The sequence below is a fragment of the Triticum aestivum genome, chromosome 5B, assembly GCF_018294505.1.
Source record: "Triticum aestivum cultivar Chinese Spring chromosome 5B, IWGSC CS RefSeq v2.1, whole genome shotgun sequence".
Classification (NCBI taxonomy): Eukaryota; Viridiplantae; Streptophyta; class Magnoliopsida; order Poales; family Poaceae; genus Triticum; species Triticum aestivum.
Genome location: NC_057807.1, coordinates 629,503,569 through 629,519,270, shown reverse-complemented (window position 1 = coordinate 629,519,270; position 15,702 = coordinate 629,503,569). Strand labels below are relative to the sequence as shown.

At 46.5% G+C, this 15,702-nt stretch overlaps 1 long non-coding RNA gene across 2 annotated transcripts in view; it reads left to right on the top strand.

The window, feature by feature from the left end:
- Positions 1-6,677, top strand: part of LOC123117246 (uncharacterized) — a 30,590-nt gene extending 23,913 nt beyond the window's left edge. For both annotated transcript variants that reach the window (XR_006457320.1, XR_006457319.1), the window contains exons 3-4: positions 6,335-6,345; positions 6,452-6,677. This is a non-coding gene — a long non-coding RNA (uncharacterized lncRNA). The remainder of the gene's footprint in view (positions 1-6,334; positions 6,346-6,451) is intronic.
- The last annotated feature ends 9,025 nt before the right edge of the window (positions 6,678-15,702 follow it).

Below are 15,702 nucleotides of genomic sequence, written 5' to 3'. Positions count from 1 at the left end.
ACCTCACTTCGGCCTGTGGCTGAAGATTTTCAATGTGAAACCCAAGGTGGTGAGTGGCGAACATGCCGAGTGCGGCGGCGCCATGGTAAGCAAGATGCCCAAGGCCGCTTGGCCGAAGGGCGCTTTCAACGACTCCGTCAAGGAGTGGCAGCAGTAGTGGTTCTATATTACCAAACCACATGGCAAAAAGTGGGCGGCAGCTCCAGAGTTCAGATCTGGAGCTCCACTGCGGCTCACGTCTTGGCCCAAGAAGGGCCCGAACTGGTCCTCGTCCGATGAGCTGTCACTGCTCCAGACGCGCGTTCAGAGTGTGGTTGACAGGGACGTCAAACTCGTCGACGTAGTCCAGGCGATGCTAGTTCGCCTGGTTCTCCCCTGTCACTGCCGAGCTTGCACTCTGTGGGAATTCGACCCAACCGAGCACCAAACCCTTCAGGAGCTTTATGATTCCTCCCACAAGGATATCTGGAAGGTGCTCTTCAAGTCCGGCAAATCATGGCCGGGCCCCGCTGAGGACCGTGGGTATCAATTATCCCATTCTGCAAGCTCGGTAAGTTACAGCTATGCTCTATCCATTCATGCTTCAGCTGGCATGTCATGAGGGAGACATCTTAATCATGTTTCATTGTGACCTCAGGGATGGATAAAGAAGGTGGAGCGGATACATTGTCCGGCCCCGCTGCCAGAGGAACCGGCCGGACCTCTTCTGTCGAAGATGCTGGTCCTCGCGCCTTACGAGGCGCCAAAGAAGGAGGCCGCCAAGAAGGTCAAGAAGACCCTGAGTGGCCTCCATCGCCGCGAGGCTTCGGACGAAAAATCCAAAGACTCAAGCGGCGCTCCTTCTTCAGAAGGCGAAGAGGAGGAAGCAGAGGAGGATGAGCCTCACTCTGAAGTTGGGAGGAAGCATGCAGCTTCCCCGTCCCTGGAGGCCGAATCGCCCAAGAGGGGGAAAGGTTCCCTCCCAGAGACACCCACCAAGGCTGCCGATAGCAGCCCGGAGTGGGATCCTAGGGCCCAGCCCCTGGAGAAGTCGTAAGTATACATGATCCGAACGCGCATATGCGTCTGGTGATTATTTTTGGATATAGTAACTTTAACCGTTGCCATATTTTGCACAGCCCGGCGAGGCCTCGCGCCGGACAGTCCTCAACGGAGGATTCGCTGGGCTCGGACGCCTTGGCGAGCGAGACGCCTCCGCAGGCCCTTTCCCTGAAATCCAGGCGCGACACTGAGGTGTCATCTCGATAGGACCCGGACCAAGAAGGACATATCCCTGGAGCCGGACACACGGGGGCGGATAAGGCCCCCGGGACCTCTAAGGTTCCAGAGTCGAGCGAACAGCCACCTTCGATGGTGGGAGGCCTGCCTACCCCGCCGACATCCTCTGTTCTAGTAGAGCTGCCTGGTGGTCTATTGACAGTGTTAAAGAACATGTCTATCATCGATGAGCACCAGACCCTCATGGGCGCGGTGGTTGAGAAGATTCAGTTCGCCGAGAATGGGCTGAACGAGTCCTGCTTTGGCCTTATAAAGGCCTTTGAGGTATGTTTCCTAACAAACCTTTGAGGAATTGTCATAATATGAGTAGTAGCCCCTGATGCACTGTCCGGCGGAGGAGACGGAGCCGGGCAGGGGATCAAATCCTCTACTTTCGCAGGAGCCTATGTGAATGACGTATACCCCTGTGTGCGAAAATAGGCGTCTGCATAGAGGACAATCGCTTATAATGCGGAAGTGTCCGAACTGAAGCAGAGCCTTGCACGGGCCGAGGAAGAACTTGGTCGTGTGAAGAAGCAATTGGAAGACAAGCAGGGTATGTTGAAAACATTTGTCTTGAAGTTGGCAAGAATGAATAGTTGTGCTTAGTGAAAAGTGTTTGTATTGTATGCTCTAGGAGCGAGTGCCGAATACGAGGCATTAAAGAAGACCGTGGCTGATGCCAACGAGAAGGCTGCCGCCGAACAGGCGCTTCGTGAAAAACACGAGGCCAGGGTCATCGCAGCTGAGCGAGAGCTCCTGGAAGCTATAAAGAAAAGCGAGGGCTTGGAGCAGAGTCTAATAGGGAAAGAATCCGAACTCGCCTAAGCTCTCGAGGCTGCGGAAGGTGCTCGGGAAGAAGCCCGAGGTGCTGCGCAGGACGTTCAGGAGGCCCGGAAAGTTGCGGCTGGTAAGGCCTTCTGTATTCTTAGCCCTTTGTACATGATAATGGGAAGAATCCCAAGCGGCAAGCTGAATTCATATTTTTCCAGGGGATTTTGCGGATCTTCCTCGCAGCATATCAGATGCCACCCCATTCTACCGAACCGAGGACAAGAAGTCTGCGGAGAGGGATTTCTGGTCGCAGTATTTGGCGCCGAACTATTCGGTGCCTTTTATCGATCAGCTGAAACAACTGGTCGAACTGCACCAGGCGGCCGAACTAGCCATGAAAGACTTAGTTGTCGGTTGTGGCCTGCGGAGCCAATTCCAAGCAGTTACTTCGGACTCGTCAAGCGGAATGTGGGCGCCTGTCCCCGGCTTGATGCTATCAAGCGATCAGTCTGTATAGAAGGCGCACGCATGGTGTTTGCCCATGCAAAAGTGCATTGGGGGAAGCTTGACGCGGAGAAGCTGATGACTGAGGGGCCGCCGGAGGGTAAGGAGCACCGCAAGCCCGAGCTGTACTATGAAGGTGTATTGAAAGGGGCCCGCCTTGCGGTGGATAAGTGTGCCAAAGACATTATATTTCCCTGAGGGCATTCGTGCCACTTTTTGTAATATGGGATAATGGCATTTTTATTATATATTGCCTATTTTATTTGAACATATGTTCTTCCTGTGCGGCTGTTTATTGTATGCAAATCCTGAGAGTTGGCCAGTCGTCGGCTTCTACCCCACGTAAAAAGAATACGGGGGTGTTCGGGATATATCTGAACGCTCTTTATCCCATGGTTGGGTCCTTTTAAGGAGGTGTTTCTCTCCGCGAACCAGGCAATCAGACTATAAGGCTTTATTACTCTCACTTAGCCATAGGAATTCGAGTATGGTCGGCGCAGCCCCTAGTGTTCGGAAGGCCGTACTAGGGGCTCTATCAGTGCCTGATCAGAAGACCAATCCGTCGCACTCTGCATTTATAATGGCGTTGTGCGGAATAAATCTTTAAGGATTTTACAACCTCTCGAACAGCTGACCAGCTCTCGCTACATCATGACAGTCGGTTTTCGGCTTTCTCTACTGAGGTGCTCATCCGGCTGAACCGGGACACAACCGCAGTAGTTCTCCCAGCGCTACCTTAGCCGATAGAATGGAACGTAAGGTACCAAAACTTGGGAGCCGGGCAAACCCAACCAATGACCCAAGACATGATTCGGAGCTCATGCATATAGTGCTATAAGTTCGGGGTGCCGAGCGACCGAAAAGGTGGTCGGACATTATTGCCGTACTGTGAAGCCCCTGGCGTAACCGGGCGAACACGAAGCATGGCAAAGAGGCGTCGGCGATGAACAATGGCCGGTAAGTGTTATTTAAGTCTACGCATTGTAGTAGGATGATATGTCTATGCATATGAGTATGATGTATGAAAAGAGGTGTTTTTTCGCGGAACCTGTGATGGCCGGACTGGAGGGGGTTGTGAGTGGATCGAGAGTGAATCCGAACTGCCTTCTACCTGCATGTTCCTGCCATTGTGTGTCTGGGCTGATTCCACGCTGCCAATCCTATTCTGCATCAACGTTATTTTGTAAAGGCAAATGCTTGAAGGCAGCTGAGCGTCCTCTTGTGGTTGGTCCAAGGGTCCCTGATCGGACCCCGGTGGGCCCGGCCGATGTACCGTGAGGTAGCGCGGACTCCTCAGTGGGTGTCCGGATAGTTAGCCTGAGTGATTTACCACGTGGAATCTAGTCAACATGGTTTATCCCGCTAGCTTACGGTAAACTACCGCATGGTGGGAAGGTGCCGAAGATTTATTATTTGGCGTAGCATTTTATTTTTGGGTGATCCGAAGACAACCATTAGAGTGGTGGGCCAATAAAACTTGGCCTTTGCGCCTTGCATCTTTTAGAAGATGTTATTCATGGCTTCATACCCGTGTGGGCTTTGTGTGTTGTGGAGCCCCTGGACTACTAGGTCTAGAGGTACTGCAATTGACTTGCTGTGGTTGATGTGATCATGGGCGATCGGCCGTACTTTTTATGCCCTGGGGGGGGGGGGCTCTTGACGAGACACCTTCACTTATTGTTTCCGGTGCACGACCAGCCACTTTGTTTTGAGGATCCGGCATTCTCTATTGGTATGCTTTGACGTCCTTCTAGGAGTACCGTGAATTTCACACGGTTGATCAAGTGTGTGGCCTGGGCCGAGTAGGCTTGAGTTGTTCTTTGTCCGTTTACCGGGCTGAGAGTTGCTGGACTTGGCACCAGTTTCCCTGTCTTGACGTTTATGACCATTGCGTCGAGGCTTGAGGATGCCTCTTCGTGTATTCTTCTTACTGTCTTGGACCGTAGTGATGTGTGGACGTCTAGGTGTGTGCTTGTGGTTCTCCTGCATGGGTTGAGGTAGCCAGTTGTGCCGGGTATGCCCTTTGTTAGGGTGGTCGAGTCCGTACTTTTCGGTGGCCAGGATCTTGGTCCACCTGTCCACTAGCAGATATTGGTCAGCTTTGAGCTGCTCTTGCTTCCTTTGCAGGCTCCTTGCCGTGGCCATGAGCCGTCGCTTGAAGCGAACTTGTTCCACTGGATCTTCAGGCACGCCAAACTCATCATTGCCGAGGCTTTCCTCGTCTTCGGAGGGGTGTGTGCAGTTGTCCCTCTCCAGGTATCCCACCGTGGCCGGTCCGGCCTGCTTGAAGGTAGGCTGATCAGGGTTGTATTCCTCTTCGGCACCATCCGATTTGCTTTCATCTCCGGGGCCGGTGTTGATGTGGCGGGGCTTGGAGTGGCGTTAAAGACGCCCATGCTTTGCTTTTCCTCCTGAGGGGTTATCCTCCGTTGCCTCGTCGCCATTGGTTTCCTTCGGATCGTCCATCGTGTATATATCGTATGTGGAGGTGGCCGTCCACCGCCCTGAGAGCGGTGGCTCCTGTAATTCTCCTGCATCGTCGTCCATACCGTTGCTGTCTTCGGAGTCGAAGTCAAGCACGCCGATTAAATCATCGACCGTGGCAATGAAGTGGGTGGTGGGTGGGCAACGAATTCCGTCGCCGTCTGCTTCCCACTCTAGACGGACATAGTTCGGCCCCGAGCCTCCTGACAAAGAGAGAGACTTTAACGAGTTCAACATATCACCAAAGGGCGAGTGCTGGAAGATGTCCGCAGCGGTGAACTCCAATACCGGAGCCCAACTAGGCTTGGCGGGCTCGGGAACGCATGGACTAGAACCTACAACCGGATACGAATCCGGGGGTCCGGAGTCACAGGCTTCCTCAGAAGTGAGGCCTGTGTTCGGCTCCACTGCCGACGAGGGTACGGCCTGCGGGGCGGGCTCCATCCCTCCGTCCTTAGGCAACGCAGCCTGCCCCAGATTTGAGTCCAGGGCTGCCGCAGGGGTGATATCCCAAGAGTTGTCCGATAGGAGGTCTAAACCATGCCTGTCGTGGCTGTCCGGTGCTCCTGGCATAGGCTCGAATCCATCGAAGATCAGGTCTCCGCGAATGTCTGCCGTGTAGTTCAGGTTTCCGAACCTGATCTGATGGCCAGGGGCGTAGCTGCCGATCTGCTCCAGACGGCCAAGCGAATTGGCCCGCAGGGCAAAGCCGCCGAACAGGAAGATCTGTCCGGGGAGAAAAGTCTCACCCTGGACCGTGTTGTTGATGATGATTGAAGGAGCCATTGAGCTTTGTAGTGACGACACAGAGGAACTCTCAATGAAAGCACCAATGTCGGTGTCAAAACTGGCGGATCTCGGGTAGGGGGTCCCGATCTGTGCGTCAAAGCTGATGGTAACAGGAAGCAAGGGACACAGATGTTTACCCAGGTTCGGGCCCTCTCGATGGAGGTAAAACCCTACTCCCTACTTGATTAATATTGAAGATATGGGTAGTACAAGAGTAGATCTACCACGAGATCGTAGAGGCTAAACCCTAAGAGCTAGCATATGATGGTATGATTGTAATTGTGATCGGCCTTCTAAGGACCAACCTCTCCGGTTTATATAGACACTGGAGAGGGCTAGGGTTTACATGGAGTCGTTACAAGGAAGGAAACACAATATTCGGATCGCCAAGCTTGCCTTACATGCAAAGGAGAGTCCCATCCGGACACGGGCCAAAGTCTTGAGTCTTGTATCTTCACGCTTCAATATTCCGGACGTTGTACATAGTCCGGCTATCCGGATACCCCCTAATCCAGGACTCCCTCAGGTCTCCCAAAGGTAATAAACTAGCCGTGACTTTATTTCTCTTGTCGGGACTTTATTTGCTTAAACCAAAATAGTTAAGATAGAAAAAGGTACATTAACATACAATGTGGAAATGCAGAAGATAGAGCACAGTGGAATGCAAGCCTTGAGAAAGATCTTGTGGACTTGCTTCATGAGCATGCTACACCTGAACATAAGGGTCAAAATGGATGGAGCTCAGAAGCATGGAATACGATAGTGAAGAAATTCCACCAAAAGAATCCTTATTCTAGGTACGAGAAGAAGAAAGTCCAAGAAAAGGAAAAAGAGTTAAAAAAGAATACAAGATGATCAAAGAGATAAGGAAGCAAAGTGGCGTTTCATGGGACGACTGGCAGTGCAAGATTCTAGCGGATCCACCACTTTTGAAAAACATCATCATAGTAAGAATGTCATTGTTATTCCCTAAAAGTTTCATTACTTGTTGCATGCTCTAATATCATTTTCTTGTCAACTATGTAGTCACACCCTAAAGCGGGAAAGTTCAAGACAAAAGCCTTCCCTCTTTTCGAAGCTTTGGGAGAATTGCATGATGGTTAGTTATCAACTTCATTCATATACTCATGTCATTGTTTTATGTTTGTTTACTCTTCTAGTTTGAAATATTATATTTGATTGTCACTTTAACTTGTAGGCCAAACTGCAGAAGGGACATATAACTTCACCTCTATCGAGTCATCACATTGCTCAACCCAATCACATCTCGAGAATCTTGGAGGAGCTGGCAAGAATAAAGGAGAAACATCAGCTGATGGTGAGAATCTTGGAGGAGAAAGGGTGCAGATTGATGAAGATGTTGAGGAGGTGTATGTGCAAGAAAACATTGCTGTGGAGCCCCAGCAAACTCAACCAAATTTGGCTACTGCACCCTCAAGAAATGCAGAAGAGAAAGAACCAAAGAGAAGGAGGGGGCGAATGGTGATGTGGCTGAAATGATGGAGAAGTACTTGGAAATAAGGACGAAGCAGGTGGAGGATGAGAGGAATAAGCCAAGGGTCGTGGATGAGTACTCTATCAAAAACTGCATTGATCTGCTGAAACAAATGGACATCACACCTGAAGAAGAAGTCAAGGCTTTCCGAGTCTTCAAGATCCTCGAGAACTGAGAGATTTTCATGAGTGCCAGACCGGAGACTGCTCTTATGTGGCTGAGAGCTGAAATGGAATAACTCAGGTACTCCTCTTTTCAATTAGTCCATGTTACTAAAACTCCTTACTAGCCATTTAGTCCATGTTGTTGTTGTTGCTGCTGCAGTAAAGACATTTTTTTCTGCTGAAATGGATAGTTGTTTTTAATATATTTATGAAGTTCTTTTGCAAACTATTAGACTAACTGGTTATAGGAATACTTTTCTTGAATAATACAACCTTTTTTCAAATGATTTCTTGATGTATCGACACAGGTTGACAAGTGCTTGTGTTGTAGCTAGTCTAGGCTGATTTTCTTGTGGTTGTAGTCATTGTCTATTTCTAAATTGCTATTATGCCTTGTCCCTAGAAAATAAGAAGGGATGATTTTAACATAGATCAGAGGATATAGATTGATTTACCTACTGTTTACGTATGTTTTTCTCATTGTTTCCATTACTGGAAATAAAACTGGCAAGTATTTCACTCTCAAACTAATTTGGGTTTTGAATGGTTTCAAAAAGCAGGAGTTCTACATAAGAATGCTCCATAAGAAGGGCGAAGGTGCCGCGACTTGGATCTATTTGTGTGTGCTTTTCAGTGGAAGGTTCATATCTATTCGCTGGGTTTTGTCCATGTAATATTTGTAGAGAAACTAAACACTATTTCTGAAACAACTGACTGTAGCGTGGAAGAATTTGGGAGGAACTGATAATTAAGCTCTTGTGGTCTATTCAACATATTATATATTATGTATGCTCAAAATTGCTATTATTTTTGTTAGTATTTGTGCCCTGTTCAAATCTTAGAATTGTTGTTATTGTTGGGATAATAAGTGTTTTAAACTGTCAGTGTTATTGTCACTTCAGTCTGCATCTGTGTCATTACTACACGAGAATTGTTGGTATCTATATGTACCACTTCTGTTTGCATCTCTGTCAATACTCTAGTCCATGTGGTCCAGCGCCCTTGGGGACTAACCGAATGCATGAGAGTGGCGTGGATTGCATACTAGCAGGGATTTGGTCCCCAAGTGGTTTTGGTGTCAAGCGGGGATCACCCAATCCTCTAGAGGATTAAATCCAGTAGAGGATTAATTCTGCTACAACCGAACAAGGCCTTAAGAGGGCCCGAACCTGGGTAAATATCATGTCCCCTATGTCCCTTGTTACCTTCAACCCTTAGACGTATAGTTCGGGACCCCCTACCCGAGATCGGCCGATTTTGACATGGACATTGGTGCTTTCATTGAGAGTTCCTCTGTGTCGTTGACAGTAGGATCGATCGCTCGCCTTGTCATTAATGATGATATTACCACTGGAAGGGCCCTAACTTCAGGGCAGGCCCTACAACTCAGCGGTTTTACCGTAGGTGCTCGCTCGGTCGTCGAGTCAGCAGCGGCCCCCACAATCGCCAAACATCATCTCCACGCCAGCCTCGAGCACTCCGAAAAGATGGATCCGGTAGATGTCTCGTCCTTGAACGAGCTGCTAGATTGCATTGCCACCTTGGGAGTCGCGGCAGACTATGGTCAGATCGGGCTTAAACCCGATCAGAGGGAAATCAAGTCCCCGCTGATCACCCATCTGGTAGCGGTCATGGAGGAACGAGCTGAGAACGCTTCTCCTCCTAAGTTAAGCACCAGATATATTCGGATCTCCGAACCCTACAAGCCGGATACCCAGCCTCAGGAGAAGACTTCATGTCCCCCAAACATAGGATCAGGCATTGATCCTGGAAGTCTTCAGGACCTTGCTGATCTTGAACTAGCAACCTCCGAGATTCTTCAAACTCCGGATCCAATCGTGGGTCAGGGTTCGGATTTTAGTCCGCCCACCCAGCACAAGAAATACTCCCCAAGCAATTCAAGGCCTCCAGACATATGTGACCTAATGTATGTTCGGCAGCAACCTCAGGAAACGGTCCATCACTTCTGGGCCAGATTCCCTCTTGTTAAAAACAAGATTAAAGATTGTTGCGATAATGATGCGGTTTCAGTTTTTCGCCGCAACTGTACGGACGAGGGAATTCTCAATGCCCTCAACCGCCGCCGCATACAGCACTTCCCAGATTTGACACACATAGTATAGAAGTACTGCGCAATGGAAAGCGCATGGAAGGCCTACACAGCCCAATGGGTGCCCCTGCCTTTAAGCAAACCACTATACGGGCAAAACGGATGCACCCTCATGAAACATCCGACCAAAAGCCCATCGACAAGAAAAACAAACCCTTCACAGGATATAGAACCATCCTAGACTAACTGCTCGACAAGCCCTGTCAAATACATACGAGCCGAGCACCGAACCAACGCATAGCCTTGGGGCGTGTTGGGTACTCCGGCAAGTGTCTAAGAGTGGTGAGGCCATCCTCACCCGTACTACCCCAGAGAAGCACTCTTTGGAGGACGGCAATATCAACGTCTTTACAGTCTTTGAGACCTTTTCTTCAAATAATCGGCGCAAAAGGGCGCTCCGCGACCTCGCCGAAGTCAACCAAGTAACCGCAATAAACACTTGGAGCGATACAACCATAACTTTCACCGCCGATGATGAAACAAGAGCCCGATCAGTCTGAGCACCAGCCGCCTTGGTCTTAAACCCAATCGTGGACGGCTTTCGACTTACCAAAGTGCTCATGGACGGCGGAAGCGGACTTAACCTCATCTACGAAGATACGCTCAACAAAATGCAGATGGACAAGAGCTGCATCGAGCAAAGCAATACAACCTTTCGAGGTATTATCCCTAGTCGAGAAGCATGATGCTTGGGGAAAATTAAACTCAATGTAGTATTCAGCACGCCTGATAACTACACGTCCGAAGAGTTGCTCTTCCATGTGGCCCCCTTCAATAGTGGGTACCACGCCCTTTTGGGGCGGGACACCTTCGCACACTTCCAAGCCATACCCCATAACGGGTACATGAAGCTTAAAATGCCAGGGCCCAATGGAGTAATCACCATCACTAGTGATCCGGATATAGCACTCCATGCCAAAAACAAAACCGCATCTTTGGCCCTCGATGCACTACCCGAGGCCCTTTCAGCCGAAGAGTTAACCACTCAGCGTTCCATAGTGGACAAAGACGATGTAATCCTCAACAAGAGGCCTAAATCCACATCTTTCAGACCAGCAGATGAAATCATCAAGATTCAAGTGCACCCGATGGATCCCAACAAAACAGCATCCATCGGAGCCCAGCTGGATCCGACAGTCGACGCCGCCCTACGAGCATTCCTGCGCGAAAATTGGGACATCTTCACCTGGCAGCCTTCGGACATGCTCGGAATCCCACATAGACAGGACGAACACAGCCTCAATATAATAAGGGCCATTTACATTTGTGCCCCTAACTTGATCCCACTACTTAGATTTGCCCCTAATTTCGAAGGGTGCTCAAATTTGCCCCTCTGCCGTTAGGTATCCTTATAGAAATGCCCTTCTGCGCTGTTACCGTTCGGTCAAAGGGCTTTGACTGCCTCGAAAAAATAGCAAAAAAAATCAAAAAAATCTAAAATTCTGTGGGATCGAAGATAGTTAGGTGCACAAGGTGCATGCAAATTTTCAGGATGTTTAGACATACCAGGAGCTCATGCCAAAAGAAAACAATAAATCTGTATGCGTATGATTAGTAAATTCAAATAAAATAGCAAGTAAATTCAAAAAAATATTAAATTTTTTGGCATCCAAGATGATCGGTTGCGGAAGGTGTATGCAAAATTTTGTTATCAAATGGCATGCGAGGAGCTCTTCCAAGCCATATTTTGTTTTTTCTCCACGAGCTCCTACAATGTCCAAACACAACAAACTTTGGCACACACCTTGCGCATCCGAGCATCTTCAATGCCAAAACATTTCATATTTTTTTTAATTTTCTTGCTATTTTTTGAATTTACTATTCAAGGGCGTACATATTTACAATTTTTCCTTTGCCATGAGCTCCTAGAGTGTCTAAGCAGCATGAAAATTTGGAACCACCTTACGCACTTGAGTATCCTCGATCCCACAAAATTTCAGATTTTTTTGATTTTTTTGCTATTTTTTTCAAGACGATCAAAGCCCTTTGACGCCCTTTGATCTAACGGTAACGACGCAGAAGGGCATTTCTATAAGTGGACGACAAAGGGGCAAATTTGAGCACCCTTAGAAATTAGGGGCAAATCTGAGTAGTGGGATCAAGTTAGGGGCATAGATGTAAATGTCCCATATAATAAAGGGGTTTAAACAAGTCAAGCAAACACTGTGGCGCTTTTCCGAGCCCAAACGACAATCTATGAGCGAGGAGCTAGCCAAACTACTTGAAGCTGGGTTCATCAGAGAGAATAAACACATGGACTGGCTAGCGAACCTAGTCATGGTACCAACACTACAAGAAATATGTCAACTAGTGACCTTCTGTCAGTGACCCTGGAAGAATTGGTCATAGATCTATGACCATTTCAGACCAATTTGTCGAAAGCTGTTCGAGGGGCTCCAAACCCTAAACCATTGCGACCATTTTGGTCAGAAAGGTCGTAATTTCCTTACATGAAAAGGTCATAAAGCAAACAACGCTAGTCCGCTGCCTTATGTCTAGTTGTTAACGACCAATATAGATGGTCATAGCCTTGTAAATTGTGGTGGGTTGCTATGACTAGGCGCCACCTCATCAGTTTTGCCTATGTGTCATGTCCATGTGGCAGTTTTTGCCCTAGGTTGTGAAGCAACCTATATTTCTGTCATTCCCAAAATTCCCATAAAAATCTCATAAATTATTTGGGTCATATCTTCGTCAAATATGTAAAAACATTCCTTGCCTAGTTCAAAAATAATTCGAAAATATTCATTTTCCTATTCTGTTTAGAGCAGCACTTTGTGAAGGAAGTACCACTTTGGCATGTCCAAATGGTATCCATTTTCTACAGTGCTTTCCTATGCCCAAAAAACCATCCTCCACCAAATGCCAGCTCAATCCATTCATTATTTTGAGCCCAGCTTCAACATTCGTATTTATGTCCAGTGTGGTAGTTTGTAAAGCAAGTACCACCTAGGCTCCTCCTTTTGAGGTGAAAATTTGTGAAGACGGTCTTCTTAGTAACTGATCATCCTCAGCCAAAACTCATGCCCATTAGCCATGTGCATTTCCCGTACCGCAAATCAAACACTTGGCTGCTTATTCATGTTTGAGCATCGATCGGTCTCCTCGTGAGAATCTTATATTGTGATTTTCTTCCTAGCACCTACCTGGGGAGTGCCCAACCCACTAGACATGCCTAGGCCGCCCAGAACACATGGCAACGCCACGGTCACGCAGTGACCACGCGGCGGGCATGCGAGCTTACGCGCTCTAGAGTTGGGGCCCTCGGCCACCATCCAAACCTCGATGTCTCGCCATCAAACCATGTATTTCTGATTAAATAGATACTTATTTACCTATAAATGATTTTTGGAAAAAATAAAGAGCAAACTATGAGGCAGCTGCAGTTCAAATTTGACCCGCTTTCAACTGAATCGACGAGAATTTGTCTTTTTCACCAGAGGTGGATCAAAATTTTTGACGCCCAACCATTTTGTCAATTGTGCATTATATATGGCCTAGTATTTTCTAAAATTGATTAGGTCCAATTTTGCAACAATTATTTGGTAGTTCCTTCACAAAAAAACCTCGTTTTGGGCACTCGGAAAATGAAAAATGAATTTTCCGTGTAAAGAAAATGAAAACTTCCTTAGGCAACATTGTTTGGAATTCCAAGATGCACCCTCGTGCACAATATGAGATCATTTTAACAAACTATGCCATGAATGTGGCCATAAGATTGATCATTTGGCTTGAAAGCCATGAATCTTCACGCATGATAGCTCATTTCTGAGAACACTTTTTTAAAATAATTACCGTATTACAAGTTTATTATTTTTCCTGGAAACTTGGTCACAAATAATGACACAATGCGAAGGTTTTCCAATTTTTTGTTTTTTTTTGAATTTTTTATGCCCGTTTCATAATGCGGTCAAAATGGCGGGCTTGACCGTTCCTAGCTAGTGGTTGAATCTTGGATTTTTTTGCTGTTTTTATGATTAAATAGATACTTATGTACCTAGAAATGATTTTTGGAAAAAATAAAGAGCAAACTATGAGGTAGCTACAATTCAAATTTGACCAGTTTCCAGCTGAATCGACGACAATTTGTCTTTTTCACCAGAGGTGGATCAAAACTTTTTTCACCCAACCATTTTGTCAATTGTGCATTATATATGGCCTATTATTTTATAAAATTGATTAGGTCCAATTTTGCAACAATTATTCGGTAGTTCCTTCACAAAAAAACCTCCTTTTGGGCACTCGGAAAATGAAAAATGAATTTTTCATGCAAAGAAAATGAAAACTTCCTTAGGCAACATTGTTTGGAATTACAAGATGCACCCTCGTGCACAATATGAGATCATTTGAACAAACTATGCCATGAATGTGGCCATAAGATTGATCATTTGGCTTGAAAGCCATGAATCTTCACGCATGATAGCTCATTTCTGAGAACACTTTTTAAAATAATTACCGTATTACAAGTTTATTGTTTTTCCTGGAAACTTGGTCACATATAGTGACACAATGCGAAGGTTTTCCAATTTTTTGAATTTTTTTAAATTTTTTATGCCCGTTTCAAAATGCGGTCAAAACGGCGGGCTTGACCGTTCCTAGCTAGTGGTTGAATCTTGGAATTTTTTTGGTGTTTCTATGATTAAATAGATACTTATGTACCTAGAAATGTTTTTTGGAAAAAATAAAGAGAAAACTATGAGGCAGCTACAGTTCAAATTTGACCCGTTTCCTACTGAATCGACGACAATTTGTCTTTTTCACTAGAGGTGGATCAAAACTTTTTTCACCCAACCATTTTGTCAATTGTGCATTATATATGGCCTAGTATTTTATAAAATTGATTAGGTCCAATTTTGCAACAATTATTTGGTAGTTCCTTCACAAAAAACCCTCCTTTTGGGCACTCGGAAAATGAAAAATGAATTTTCCATGCAAAGAAAATGAAAACTTCCTTAGGCAACATTGTTTGGAATTCCAAGATGCACCCTTGTGCACAATATGAGATCATTTGAAAAAACTATGCCATGAATGTGACCATAAGATTGATCATTTGGCTTAAAGCCATGAATCTTCACGCATGATAGCTCATTTCTGAGAACACTTTTTTAAAATAATTACCGTATTACAAGTTTATTATTTTTACTGGAAACTTGGTCACATATAATGACACAATGCGAAGGTTTTCCAATTTTTTGATTTTTTTGAATTTTTTATGCCCGTTTCAAAATGCGGTCAAAACGACGGGCTTGACCGTTCCTAGCTAGTGGTTGAATCTTGGAATTTTTTTGGTGTTTCTATGATTAAATAGATACTTATGTACCTAGAAATGATTTTTGGAAAAAATAAATAGCAAACTACGAGGCAGCTGCAGTTCAAATTTGACCCGCTTCCAGCTGAATCGGTGAAAATTTGTCTTTTTCACCAGAGGTGTATCAAAACTTTTTACACCCAATAATTTGGTCGATTGTGCATTAAATATGGCCTAGTATTTCTGAAAAAATGATTTGGTCCAATTTTGCAACAAATATATTGTAGGTCCTTCACAAAAAAACTCAGTTTGGACAAATGATTAAAAATAGGTAGAAAGATCAGAAATGCATACGAATTGGTGCTCATCCATAAAATGTGGTCTAACTTGAGTGAAAATTTGTATAATGCCCTTTTGCAAAATATTTTTGATAGTTGCTTCACAAAATAGCTCTATCTTTAGTACTTGGAAATTATTTTAAATCACAGATTCTCGGACCAATCAGAACACTTCTCACGGATCACCCACTCTATGTGATCTGAACCGTCCACACTAGGCGAATCCAACATCTCTCGATCACCTCTTAGCAGCCCAACCCAAACCCTAACTCCACTCCTCTCCCCTCTCTCCCCCGATTCAGATCCACTCGCAGCCGCCACCTACCTCCCGCCCCCGATTCAGATCCCGCCGCCCACGCCCGCGCGCCACCACACTCCGCTGCCCACGCTCGCTCTTCCTCCCCCCGCCGGCCCACCCCGTCCCTGATGCCTCACTCGCCGCGCTTGCCCCGCCCTAACTCCCCTCCTACTCCAGCCGTCGCTGCCCCCTTCTCCCTCCCACCCACGCCCCCAACCCCACCCCCTTCTCCTTCCCTTAG